The following is a 15,731-nucleotide window of genomic DNA, read 5'->3' on the forward strand; positions in this document are numbered from 1 at the left end:
GGAAGCATTTTCACTTTCAACCAGATTTGTTCCTGGATTTGGAAACGGATCGGTTAACACTGCGGAGGTTTTCGAATTCTTGAAGAATTTTTTAACCTCAGCTCTGTGTGGACAACTTGCGGTCCAATGATCCTCATCGCATATGAGACATGGATTTTTTAGTTTCCTATCTCCAGGAGGGTTTGAAGAAGATTTTTCAGGTGATGATTCCTCCTGTTTCTTCTTCTTCCCTTTGCCTTTCTTCTTGCTCCCTAGTTGTTTGGTTTCTTTGCCTTTATCTATCGATACGACATTCACTTCCGAAGCAAGAAGCTCATCCTTTTCATTTTGACTTGAAATCTTACGGGCCTTTTTGGATGTAGCCTTTGTCGATTTCGTGTCTGTTGTGCCAATCACACCATCGCCGGCATGAGAGTCATTGTTCGATTTAGGAGGAGGAGGAATTGAGAATTCCGGTCTAGGGGCGTCAGGTATTTTATCGTAGAGCGTGCTGGACTGAGTGTAAATCAAGTCCAGATATTGCACACGAGCGATAACTTGCTCTTCTGTTATGACTCCCCCCTTTGCCACATCTTCCGTGATGGAAGGCAGTAATGACTTGATAAACCATTCAACTAAGAGCTGATCGGGGACGTACGTTTTTACCATCCTACGACGACGTCGCCACTCGTGTATATGATTAGATATGTGAGTGGCCGTTGTCTGTTTGAAGTTGGTAAGAAGTTCTGTTCCCGTTTCGTACCTTATTGGTAACTGAAAATGGGTTAAAAAGGTTGTGGCTAAGGTACTGAAGTTGTCAAACGAAGCTCTAGGCAATTCGATGTACCATTTTGCCGCTGGACCCGTTAACGTCCTCTGAAAGAGGCGAAGTCTTATCGAATCATCATTTAAGGTATTTGATGAACACCATAGATGAAATGTCATCACGTGATTCGATGGATCTTCACCCGGATTTCCACTAAATTTAGGAATATCTGATGGAAGTTTATGCGGAATCGTTGGCCACCAAGGGGCATAAGCGATTGGATCATTTGTTAACCGATTTAAATCAGGTAACTCTAAAGTTGCCACAAAGGGTAACTACTGATTCAGGTTAGGTGAAGCATACCCAGGATAAGATGGGATTGCCTGAGCAGTTGGTCTTTGCATACCGGCATAATGCATCTGATGCTGGTATGTTTGGTAAGGTTGGTGGACATGACCATTGTAAAATGGTTGATTTTGACCATTTTGAATGTACGGCTGCCCACTATTAGCAAAGATTTGTTGCTCAGAACCTTGGTATACTTGTTGGAATTGCGGTTGTTGGTATTGTACTAGCCATGGTTGTGAAGCCATGTGCTGTTGACCGATACTAACAGTTTGACCAAGATGAGGGGTAATCGTACCCGTCTGAACCTGTGTCATTCCACCAGTCGGTGATTGTGGTTGAGTCGCAGGGTCAAGGGGCTGTTGCATCACAACCTGAGAAACCTGAGGTTGGCATACAACAGGTAGCGCTTGAACTTGCGACACCGTCACAATAGCTGGCGTAGTCGGTATGTTTGACATAGGTAAGCATTGCATCGAGTATAGAACTCTTGGTTGTTGAGGTAGTATTAGTACCCAACTGCTTGAGGTAATTCCAGTATAACCTGAATGTTGTTGTGAACTCCCGTATGGATATCCTCCCGGAGGGGATAATGAAAGGGTATACTGCCCTCCATACGGTGGTAATCCAGAACTCAAGGGAATTGTTTTCCCTTGGGGCCCGGACTGCCCAAATTGACTTTCAAATGGATCAATCTGTTGAGACTCAACATAAGAGTTTCTGGATATTATTCCGGATGAACAAACAGGAACAGACCATACTGTCGAAGTAGCCCCTAAGTGGGCTCCTTCTAGCGGTTGAGAGCTAGTCGGGACAGATGGTATACCGGCGAACATTGTCGGAGTGATAACAGGGAGTTCTGCCGTCGTTGTGTCAGACAACGCAGTCCTAGATGTTGACGGTTGTTCAGACATTTGTAGTCTATCCAAAAGATTACCTAGCGATTCTAAAGGAGCTTCCGCTGGTGGTAGACTAACTTCTGATGAAGAAGGATATAGAGTGATCCCGACTCCAAATTGCGTTGGAGTAGTTGTTGGAGGATCTTCTACAATTTCTTCTATGGCAATCAGACCAGGTGGAAGGGGAAGACCGTCAGGTCCGTAGAATATTTCTGGTGCCGAAGAAGGTATGGAATCGGCAGCGACAGATGTTTGAAGAGCAAGACTCTCCGAACCGGTTGTAGATGGAATTGGTTCGGTAACACAAGTGTTTACTCTCAGACTAGGATCAGTATCACTGTCCCTCTGTGGCTGTTGAACTTCTTCTATAGAGGCAGGGATTCCAGAAATGTTTGGAGTAACCGGAGTCTCTGATGTCGTTGGAACACTTGTTCTAACTTTAATAGGAGATTTGGAACCGGTTAAACGAGTTCGCTTTGTCCGTACTAGCTTCGATTCCAGAGACAAAGATGGTTGACTTGTAAGCCTCTGCGAACGACGGGGTTTCAATTGACTTTCTTCCACGATTGCGGATTACTCGATCAACTAAAATAAAGGGGAAGTATGTTTCCAAATTAAATGAATTTTAGACGCTTTGACACAACTTGTTTTTTCAGTTTTTAAGAGTCGAGAAAAAACAAAAGATGACTCTAGTCTCCTTCGATTTTTAATGAGCCTGAAGTGACAAGTGCTCAGATGGACCTTTTCCGTTAAGGAGTCTGAAAAGGAACGAAAGGGACTGCTCTGGAGATCTAGGTAGAGGGAGTACCAAACCAATCGCAAAACTGCAGAATACTTTTTACGGTACGACAGTCAATCTTCCCGAATGCTGTGTTCAGTGCATTGCGATCGATAGGGCGGCAGACACGACTTCCTAAGGATAAAGGATTTAAGCCTATAGGGGTCTCCCAAAATATACTCGACGGTACGTGGGAGCACAAGTCCATACTGGCACTTATCGTCTCAAAGTGGAGGAATCACCCAACCATCAGTGAGGACAACAGTTACCAGGCTTTACGACGCCGGAATACGTCTCTAGCCTAGACCTCTAAATGTTGTGCGTTAAGTTCCAAAGCGTTGTTAGATTCATTGAATTTATTTTAAGTTTATCTTGCTTATGAAGTTTTCCTTTTGAGTTCACCACGAGATGTAGATGTAATTCCTAAAATGCAATCTAAAGATGATAAACAAACTTTTATCTCTTTTGTGCAATGAAAATCCTAGCTACAAGGGGAAAAGAAAGACAGAATCTTTTCACAAAGAGCAAAGAGCACACTGTAAATGCACTTTCCTAAATCAAGCCAAACAGACTGTCTATATGCAAATGCACATGCATGTATTTGTTTTCAAATTTCTTAGTATTGATGCTAAAAAGAAAGTTGATGTACAAATCTGAATTTCTTTTCAAGCGACAAATATAAACAAGCTCTTTTCGAAATCAGAAACAGAGATGATTACGACACCTTACGATTTTGAAATGAACACTCGTTCTTGACACTAGAAAATTGCAAATTCAGACCAAAGGCAATAGTAACAGTATAATCGACCATCAACAGTAATCAAACTTTCTCCTATGATCGAAATCGACACTTGCGACAGATTCAAATGAAAGGACGACAGTACGACTATTCTACTTTTGCAATGGAAAACTGTAAACGACTCAACAAACACACAAAAACATCTATAGTTCTTTTGTACAAAGGAGGCGGAATAACAACAAGGAAAAGAGGTTTCAAACAGACATATACTGATCATAGGCAGCAAAATCCAGCGATAGAACTGGAAAGAATGAAGCACAAGAACCACAACTGCACAGAGTCAGTCTGATCAGCGCACCTGTAACACAAAGAATCTGAAATGCAGCGCAGGTTGTCCACTCGAGAAGTGCGCTGAAATTCAGAATATCTTAACAGTACCTGTGCTGGGCTAGAAACGAGACTCTGTTCGGGTTCCAGGTCACAGTTTGCAGTTCAGTCCTTGGTTTTTGGCCGAGTAAAAAGAAATCAGTAATGCAACAATTAGGGGTAGATCTAAGGAGGATCTAAGAGCTATCACAAGGGCAATCAGATAGTTTGTGAATCAGTTGTTTAAATCATAAACAGATCCAATGAATGGATTGAAGCAGCAGTTATCTACTTTGCATTTGTTATGGCAAATGCAGTTCGAAAGCTACTTATAAGTTTATGAAACAAACAACAAAGAGATACACAAACAAACTAATTAGACATTCCCCAGTGGAGTCGCCATTTTGTTACCGGGAAAAGTGTCTATTTAGAACTGCTCTATCCCACTAAGGTGTGATAGCTGCCTTAGAAACAAACAGAGAAAAGCTACTTTTGTATTTCCTTTATGAATTATAGATAGAGAGGAATAGAAAGAACCAACCTGTGTCTTGCGCTAATCCTTTGATCCAATCCCTCTCTTCTTTGATAGTCTCCAGCTACCTGCTCCCTTGCTTTCCCAGCTTCGCAAAGTACCTGTAAGATCACAGAAGAAGAGCACTATACAAAGACATGGATCTATATTCATAAACAACTTAGGATCAGATTTAAGTTAACCATACAAAATGTAACAAGCATCAATGATACAAAAGCATGGAGGAAAACTCAAATAGTTTTTATTGATAAACAAGAAAAGATCCAGGAGGAGTTACAACCAGGTTCTGAGCCAGCATCAACCTCCCTGCAAAGAAGCCCCTCTTCACCTCAAACAAAGCATAAATCACCCAACAATATGATGTTTGTCTCTAGAAACCAACAACAATTCCTTACAATATGCAAAATTCCAGCCCCCGGATCTCTGGGATGACGGATCCATGTATAGATATCTGTAAGGAGGATGAGTCAGCTTGTGATTTGATTAGTGTCTTCTCTCTGTCAGTTCTTGCTTCTACTTGGAGACTAAAGGCCTCTTACTCATCCTTGGTCGAATTCAGTGAGGCAAGTGTCACAGGAGAAGATTCTGGAAGCTTCCATTGTCTCTCCACCTCGCGGAATGACACTGCCATTTGTCATTTCTCGCCCATCGCATCCCACAGAAGGGACTTTTGAAATGCAACGCACCCTCACAGTGTATTTAGGTGCAATGCAACGCACCTAGCCAGTGGAGCAGCTGAAATGATCCTGTTTTGACCAATTCTGAGCAGTGGTGGAGAACTTCTGGGAGAAGCTGTAATCTGTTGACCTTGTTCCTTTAGGGGTTAGAACAACACTTTTAGGGACTTAGGAGCCCTTGGTTTATGGACATTTCATGCTTGGGGTTGTAGGGCACAAAAATGTCTATAACACTATTTTCTAGGGATTCTTTTTTATTTTTTTCCTTTTGCTTTTTCTAGAAACTTGCATGCACACTCCCAAGAAGGATTGTGCAATTCTTGAAGACTGGGCAACTTATTGACTCAGTGCATTCTGTAGTTTCTAAGCTCATGAGATGCTTTGTGCATTTCCCATAATCAAGGATGGGATATCATCCAGAGTTTCACAATTTTCATCCTCAAGATTGGCCTATGAACAATAATTGACTAATTCTAGGGGGTAAGCCTACCCTGCCTTCCAAGATGGCACAGATTCTGGAGGAAAGTCCAGCAATGCTGCAAGGTCAAGTCATAAGTTAGCCTGTGTTTGGAAGGTATTGAACCGGGATCAATACATCAAAATAAATGCATGAAAAAATAAGTCTTTTATCATAGAATGAATACTTGATGACAGTAAAAGATAAGCTCCGGTGGAAAGAAGGAAGGATTGGAAATCAAAGCATTGGAAAAATTTTGGAGGGTGGCTGTAGAAGCTAAAACACTTCCTCTTACCCCGACCTCGGTGGAGATTGGGATCAAGACCACCATTCCTAGAAAGCTAAATTTAACAACATGACAACTTCAAACTGCCTTCCTCTCTGAATATGAATAAAATCATTTATTTTTTGGTTTATGTGCCAACCATAATTATATTTTAGCTTTTGTTACTATTTAAAAAAAAAAACTCTGAAATGCGAAGCCGTTATGCTTAAAAAAACATTCCCCCAACTTTGACCATGCAACCTCACCTCAATTTTCACATGTAAATGGTTGAAATGTCTCATTACTTGCATGAATAATTAACACATTTCATGTGAATTTAGTATTCAATGTCTAGAGGGTTTAAACAAAATTTAGCAACTTTCCCTCTTTTTGCTCTCTGTCTTTGACTCTCTTCTCTACACCATGTTTACAATGGTTCTCTGAAACTTATCCCTCATTAAAAACTATCAAGTTCAAATTCACTAAAAAGGGTTCTGATGTGTGGTAAACATGCATGCTCATACGTAATTGCACTAGTAACTTTGATATCTCTCATACAAGTTGAATTTTTTTATTATTCATTTTCAGGGCACAACATGGGAAAGAAAGGTAAATCCACGACATCAAAGGAGCCTATACAACACATTAAGGAATTCCTAAAGGGAGCTAAAAACCTTGAACCATAGGTCTTTATTGTCAACGAAACTCTCATCTACGACTCCACCTTCAAAACCCAAATGGTAGGTATGATGAAGTGGGAAGAAATTTATAATTTCTTTGAGAATAGAAGTTGGTTAAATTCTAAAACTTCAACCAAGGAAGAAAACACCCAGTTTGAAAAAATTAAAGGTACAAAACTCCCCAAAGTTACTTCTAGAGCGAAAAGTTTTCCTTATTATGATATTGGGCCATGAGACATTTGGATTTTCCTACCCGCATTATAACAAACTACAACAAAAATGTTATAACCTCTTGGAATCTACAATTAATTTCAACAATTTACAAGATTATTCCTCCCTAAGTTTTCTTGAACAACTAGTTCCTTGATAACTTCAACAACATAGTATTCAGGAAGTATAAAGGGAAGGTTTCAAACTTAGGGAATCAAAAGAATATTTGGTCACCATTTTCAAAAGACCCATTAGGTTCCTCATCAAAATGTTGTCTCGTCTATGTGGAGGGAAAGACCCTCAACATTGCAAGCTGCAATGGATGGATCTAATACATAACCTACTCAACAATTCAGAGTGTTTCAATTGGGCCGAAATTCTTTGTCAGAATTTAATAGATTCCCTTATTTTTTCCATTTTATCTCCTTCAGGATCTGGTCAACTCTTTTTCATGTCAGCCTATATTATTGATATTATAATTTCTTTTGTTTCATTTCCTCTAATGAAATGGAACCACCCACTTGAGCAACAACTGCTTATTCAGAATTGCACCCCTATTTTATGAGAAAGTAACCTCAAATTCCACTTTTATGATATTTTTAATTATGAAATTACCCCTTTCCATTAGATTATTTTTGGAGAAACCCCCCACAGGGATAGTGAAGGCCTTAAAGAGGCCTTAGAATAAATTGGAGACTGGTTCGTGGAAGCATTATTCACATATATCAGAGTCTAAGGAAGTGAATTTGGCCCTCATCTTCTTCCTAGATGTATTCTATAGAGGATAGCTTTAAGAGAGGTAGACAATCAAATTTCCTTTAATGGTCAAGCTCGAAAATTCAACGGACTTTAGAATAGAATCTGACTGACCTTCCCAATTCACTCTAAAGTTTGCCTCAAGGACCGAGGGAACGCATTTAAGAAGGCTGAATAACTCAACCATGTGTGGTTTTATTCATTGCCCCTTCATCAGTATGACCCTTGGGGAACCATAAATGTCCATTATAGTACTATTAGCTACATCAAAACCTACACACACCAAAAACCTCTCTTTGATGAAATTTTCATTAATATTGATCATTTTCAACAAGATTTTGAAAGAGGGAGATCATTGAGTAGGGAGGTTATAAGTAAACTACAACATTTTAGACAAACTTTTTATGAGTACTTCCTTAACCAGAAGAGTCAAGATCATAAAAATACTATAATTAAAGAGATCAAATCTGTTGATATTTTGAATGACAATTTCAATGACAGTATTCCAGACCTTGTTTCCTCCTCTCCAAAAATAGAATAATCCCAACTTGAAAATATTCTTGTTATTTGTCTTACAACTCTAGAGACAAGAACAAAAAAAGAAATTATTGTTAAATAAAAAGAGCCAAATACCAAGATAGACCAACAGGTTCAAAGGAACACAAAAGTCACGGGTCATAAACAATAGACACCAAAGAAATAATAGGCAACACAAAAACATACTTGCTTTGGCGATAGTATCATTATTATTCACAGCTCGGATGACACCACCAAGGGACATATAGAGTGGCAGAAAATTCATGAGGAACCTCCATATATGCATATTGTAAAAAACAAAGATTCATACCAAATTACTAGGACCCCTATGTCAACATTGACCACTTTATCTAGCAGATAAAAAGCGTTTCCTGAGAAGCAAGAAGAAAGTACGAAGATATCTATTCCATGGACTTTTCATGAAACATCCATGACTCCAATTTCTACTAAGTCTATCTCGAGTATTTTTTAATGAAACTCATTGTTGAAGTAGAAACTGCTGATGAAAGTGTTCCATCCCTCACAGAGTATTACATTAATGCTCAAACCAAGTCAGCTGTTAGAAGAACGAAGATTTTTTTTTTGACAATTTAAAAACCATTTCAGAATTTAGTTGGCAAGAAACAAGAAATGTTGAGGAAAGAGATGAGGAATCACCCCAAGTTGTAGAAGCCTTTGTTAATTATAACCAACTCCATGTTGGTGAAATTTCCACCACATACAAGAACAACTTATAGAAGATAAAACATATTGAAAGTGAAATAGAGAAAATCAAATATTTCAGTGAAGAAAGTTGGAAAAACCATTCCACAAGGCTCATAGGTGGGTTCGTCATTGAAAGACAAAAGTTGTAGAATGAATGCCAAAATCAATTGAACGAATTGAAGATTAAACACTCCACAGAGATCCAACAAATTGAAAAGGCACATGCACAACAAATTTGAATATTGAAACAAGAATGTGACAACAACATTCCAACCATGATGACAACAATAAAGGAAGAAATTGAATCTCTTAAGTTTCAATCAATTAAAAGTCATGAAGTGAAGAATAGTCTACATATTTTTAAGACATAGGCAATACATGCTAGCCAAATATTGAGGAAATACCAGGTTAAGTTTTATAAAGAAATGGAAAACATTTGCAGATATTTTCAACAAAATATGGATCTTGAGGACATAATAAAATATTTGGTTGAATAAGACAAGTACATCAAAGAAAAATTAACATTAATTCTTGAATGGGAAACACAGCTCCACCCTTACAACATCCCAAAATTCTCCAAAATGGATAAAAGACTAGTGTTTACTTCTTTGATTCAATGACAATTTGAGCCAAAAGAAATCAAAGAATGCCTCAAAAGGGCCACTGAACAATATCTGTTAGTATGGGAGATTGGGAAATATTTTATAGTGGAATTCAACTTGTCTGGATCTAAACCATTGAAAGATGTAAAACCTAGCTGAATGCAACATAATCTTGAAGACAATGCGACATATGACCAGAGATTAATAGACAACTTCAAAACCTAGAATCAAGAAAAATTTCAAAGATTTATGCAGTTTCCCTTTGAGCAAATCAAATTCAACTCTAAATTTAGAATCAAGTGAAAAAAAGAAAGGAGTTGTATTAAATTTCATATCTTTGTGTGAAGTGAATATTACTCATTTTAATCCTATTTACTTCTCAACGATTTCTCAGTTATTCTCATATTAGGCGAAGTACATCAGGTAAAGCGCACCACATTTGCTTAGGATGGAAAAAGAAGACTCATATGAGTAGGACGAAGATTTAAGGGCCTGTGACATTTCTGTGCACAAAATTCTTCGAGGAAGGACTAAAATTTGACAGTGGGAATTCTGATTTTTTTGCACACAAACCTTACATATTTTCTGATTCCATACTATTAAACAAAGTTTCCTTTTATTCAATGCTATTTATATGACCTCTTATTTTGGAGTAAGAGTCCCTATGTTCATGATGTGCAAGAATCTTTTGAACTGAAATATTTTTTTAAAACAAAAATTTGGAATTCAATGCATATTGTTCCTCTCATCACTCTCATTTCTTAATACATGTACCTTCTCTTCACTTCTTAAGTTTACTCATGTTGATATCTCGCTCAATATTGGCATATTGTGCTCCACATGTTTTTCGAATATCATACACCTTGTTTTCTTGCTCAAAACAATTTGCTATTTTCCCCTGTGATTGTATATCTATTTGAAAGTGAAGCTTGGTATTGAAACTATAATGCATTAAACTACTATCATTTTCAACATATTTTATTCTGAAGCTCTATATTTTGAGGCTTACATGTAAATATATTTTTCAAACATCACTTGTATTTCCTAAGAAATTTTTAAAGTAAAAGTTTTTTTCAAAAATAAAACTCTCAATTGAGTGCATATTGACCTAGAGGATTTATTCCCTATTATCTCTTTCATTTTTAAATGGATGTATATGGCATTCAATTCTTAACTTTATTCATATATATCTATGCCAACCTATTTCCACATTCTCTTAAATACTCCTTAGCATATGGCACACTATTATTTTTCCTTTGTCAAACAAACTAGTTTATGCTCTATGCTGACATATTTTTTTTGCACTGGATCACAGTATTGTAATTATATTGCACTAAACTCCTCATGTTTTCAAGATAGTCCCTTTTCAAGTTTCTTATTTATTCCATTGCATGCAAACATATTTATGCAACAAGATTTCTATTTCTAATCATTTTTTTATGACATATATTTTTCCAACACAAAAGTCGGACTTGAATGTGTATTTACCTATAATCTTAATTCCTTATCATCACTTTAATTTCTTAATGCATATATTTTCCACCTAGCTCTTAGGTTTATCCATGTCTGTGTCTAGCTAAATATTTATATATTATCCTAAACACTTGTCATCATATGTTACTCTTATTTTTTTTTATTTCAAAGGAAATTGCATCTCTTCTCTGATTCCATATCTATTTCATAGCCAGGCGTCTTAGTCAAGCTAGAGTGCAGATAATCACTCTCATTTAGAACATAAATTATTTTCATGTAACCTTTTCTTTTGGCGGTACACACAAATATATTTTCCGAACAAGGTTTGTATTTCGACATGAAAATTTTCAAGTTTAAACTTTATGTAGAAAAAACCTTTGGCTTCAATGTGGGTTTTCCCACAATATTCATTTGTTGTCATGACTTTTATCTCTTAACGTACATATCTTGTACTCAAATTTTAACATTATTAATGTATATTTGTGGCTGGATAGAAGGATATTTTGTTCTACACTTATCAATATATCTTGCTATGTATTTCTTTCTGTAAATTATTTTTTTATATGTTTTTTTATTGCATATGTATTTCATAGTGAACCCTCTTATTCAAACTACAATGCACTTAATTTTCAATGTTTTAATCATAACTTGTTTTCAAGTTTTTTTTTTTTTTTTTTTTTTTTTTTTTTTTTTTTTTTTTTTTTTTTTTTTTTTTTTTTTTTTTTTTCTGTCATCACATCCAAATATATTTTCGGAACAAAATTTTCATTTCCCAATAAATTGTTGCAGTGAAACCTTTGGTAAAACAAAAGCATGACTTGAATTCCTATTTAGCTATCACACAGATTTCTTGTCTTCAATTTATTTTGTTAGTGCATGAGTTTCCTACTCTTATGTTGACTTTATTGATGTGTAGATATTCCTATATATAATGATATTATGTTCAACACTTCTTACCATATCTTGAACTTTGTTTTCTCTCTCAAAGCATATTGTTATATGTCGTCTCACTACATATAGTTTTTACTATGAGCCTTGACATTCAAATGACAATGCACTTGATTGTTCTGCTTCCCAACAAAATTTCTCTCTAGGAAATGTGTTTTCTGGAGATACATGCAATAATATTTTCTTTAGAATATTATAATAAACTAAATAAATATGTGTTGTATGACTACATATATTTTTAACTGTGAACCCTTACATTCAAACAAAAATGCACCTAATTCTTTCGCTTCTCAACAAAATTTATTTCCAAGCAATGTATTTTCTGGTGATACCGGCAACACTAATTTTTTTACAATATTGTAATTGAACAAAATACATTTGTTACAATGATATTGTCCTTAACTATTCCTCCTCCTTCTTCCTAAGTATGACATATTCATTTTTCTTCATTTTAGAAAAACCTTGAAAATAACAAGATGATGAAATCTGGAAACAATCCAACTATTTCACTCTTGATATAACTATAAATGTTAAACCCTTCCTCTCTCTATCTCCTATGTCAAAAGTGGCTCATTGCAAACTAATGCCCTAAAATTTCCATATACTAAACACCCACACCATTTTTAAAGTCATTTATTTAAGATTCCCTCTAACAACTGGTATTACAAGGACAATATTTGGACAATTTATATCAAATGGAACACAAGTGTACTTCTCAAAAATAACTATAGAAAACACTAGAAGTTCAGGCAGATTTGAACCATCCATATAGTAGATATCCTCAACATATCCAAGCGCACCATTTACCAACACAACTTCAACCCACAAATTACATGTCAACATGAAAAACTCTCCATGAAATAACGACACCTCATGCTCCAACACATCATTCTTGCTGTCAACTATTTCGGATCTTCTGCTTTGCTCTGCAACACACCTCACAATTAGGAAATTCGATGATTTGAGCATCTTTTGATTTTTTAGGTCAACCAATTTATGCGTTACAAACAAGTGAACCAAAGAATCAAATAAATGCTTTTCCTCTAGACGCAGGCAATTGTCAACACATGACATGAGAAGATCCCTATCATGCAGAGTAGGCTGTGCAATTCTGATATTGGTTAAAGGTATGCAAAAATATGCTTGTCTAGGATCATCTCCCTATTGCTTGAATATTTTATCACAATTGACAACAATATTGAAGCTTTCACACAACACATTCCCTAATGTTCTCCCTGCATACAAAGGTTTATCCTTGACAGGAAGCATCTGCCCAAGGTCACCCACAAGAATCAATGACCTGCCACCATAGGGAGAGTTCTTGTTTTGAGGAAAAGCTTCTCGCAAATGTGCATCTATCTATATAAAAATTTTCGAACCTATGAAGCTCATCTCATCGATCAGAACATAACACATGTCTATAGAAAAGGCACGAACAAAGTGGTGGCCGTAACACTTCCTGGCTTGGGATTGAAAGGTAGTCTCTCTCCATCTCTGGGCAGCCTTTCATTATTATGCACTTTCAATCTCTTTGGTAATAATTTCTCAGGAAAAATTCCAGGAGAGCTTGGCCAACTAAAAGCCCTTGGAATACTCGACCTTAGCTTTAATATGCTATGGGGTCATATTCCAATATCACTGTCTAATTGTACGCGCCTTCAGTGGCTACGACTTTCAGTAAACAGCTTGATAGGGACTATACCCACAGAATTTGGCCGTCTGGGCAAGTTGGAACATCTTCGCTTGCCCAACAATAGTCTTAGTGGAAGTATTCCAATGTATCTGAGCAACTGCACATCTCTCGGAGAGTTGAACATTGCACACAACAATTTGACCGGTCCAATTCCTCTTGAACTGGGCTCGCTGCAAAATTTAGACTATGTGGCTCTCGAATCCAACAAGTTGGAGGACACCATTCCTCCATCTCTGGGAAACTGCTCTTCTCTCACAATTGTGTTTTTGGGGGACAACAAATTGTCAGGCAAAATACCACCACAATTGGGAAAGTTTAGGGAGCTTGTTCAACTGTCTATTTATGGCCCGGCCAATATTTCGGGTTCTATCCCATCTGAAATAGGAAATTGCAGCAAACTTGAATGGTTGGATTTAGGATATAACATAATTCAGGGATCCATCCTGTTGAGTATATACCGCCTTCCGGTTCTTTCCACCCTGAGTTTGGTACAGAATAGCCTGGTAGGTGTAATACCCGAAGCCATTGTCAATCTGAGTCAGTTGACACACTTAGATCTTTCTAAGAATGCTCTTTCTGGGGCATTCCCAATGGCATTGGCAATCTGAGTCAGTTGATGTACTTAGATCTTTCTTATAATGCTCTGTAAGGTAGAATCCCACCAACTTTAAAGAGATGCATGAAGTTACAAAGGTTAAAGGTCTCCGAGAACAAATTGAGTGGTACTCTGGATATAGCATTTCCAATTCCTATGCAAGTTTTTTCAGTGGCTTCTAATACTTTTGTTGGGACCCTGCCCACATCTTTGGCCCTTTGCACCCAACTCCATTTATTAGATTTAAGCAAAAATGGATTATCAGGTGAGCTACTTCATTACCTTTCATCGTTTTATGACCTAAGAGTTTTAATTTTGGTTATAATCAGTTACATGGGTCTATTCCTCAATGGATGACAAATTTGACCCATTTGCGACTGTTGGATTTATCCAACAATAAATTCAGTGGAATAATACCACCCAATCTTCAGACTCTTATGGGTTTCAGAGATCTTAATGGTTCCAAACTTAGTGCTAATACCTTATATGAGGATTTAGGGGTTGTAATCAAAGGCTCTAAGTATATTATCGCATATGTGTTGGCCACAAACACCATTTTTGATCTGTCCAACAATAATCTTACTGGAGAAATACCTCCAAGCATAGGAAGTCTAAGCAGCTTGAGGATATTGAATTTATCTAGAAATGATTGAACAGGACAAATCCCCAAAGCTCTTAGTAAGATACATACTTTGGAGGAGTTGGACTTATCAAACAATAATTTAAATGGAAGTATACCTCAAGGGCTCATTGCATTAACCATGTTGGCACCTTTGAACATTTCATGGAATAGACTTTGTGGTAAAATCCCAAAAGGAACAGAGATGGACACTTTTAATGAGACATCATTTGAAGGAAACGAATGCTTATGTGGCTATCCTTTGCCACCATGCAACGAAAATGGAATGCAATGGGGAAGCACTACTATTAGCAAAGATAGAGGATGATTGAGTCATGTGAATGAACATGTCTCATTAATTGCAGTAGAGTTAGGAATGGGGATTGGGTTTGGTGCAGTTGTGTGTATGATGATAACTTGGGATAAAGCTAGACATTGGGTAATGCCCCCCACATACAACCATTTTATGGAGTGTATCGATTTCCTAAATAGCTTAATAGTTTTTTGTACCCAATTTCCCTTCCAAATAAATGTTGTAATCACAACATATATCATAAAGAAGAATTATCCCTAAGATTGTTAGGGAAACATGTGCATTGTATTATTATGTGAAATAAGTCTATATTATTCAAGAAAAATATCATATTATATATTTATTAAGATGTATGCATGCTTCTATCATGTTACAAGGATGCTATCTCTATTTTCTCCTTCTCACTTTTACTTCTGACATAACATACATATTACAAGGATACTCTTCTTATCTTTTTTTTTTTCAGTTTCACTTCAGACAAAAGTATACATATGTTTGAAGGTCTATGTGTTACCCTATATCATTATGTTTGGATTTTGTGTCTCTTATTTTAAAAGATGTTATTATTTTTATTAAATGAAACTAACTTTACATTATATATGCATTGAGTATACTTGAAATAAAATTATAAAATAAAAATGAATAAATTTTTAATTTTTAATTTTACACTGTCAAAATAGAATTTTCTTAATTTCTCTTTTTATTGTGCAAATTAAGGATTTTCTCAATTTATATTAAATTGAAAAATATGCTTCTTTTTAATATAAAATATTATAACATTTTCCTTGTTATATTTA

Source organism: Pinus tabuliformis, chromosome 2_2 (genome assembly GCF_031772625.1).
Source record: "Pinus tabuliformis cultivar Carrire ecotype Pingquan chromosome 2_2, CPIR1, whole genome shotgun sequence".
Lineage (NCBI taxonomy): Eukaryota > Viridiplantae > Streptophyta > Pinopsida > Pinales > Pinaceae > Pinus > Pinus tabuliformis.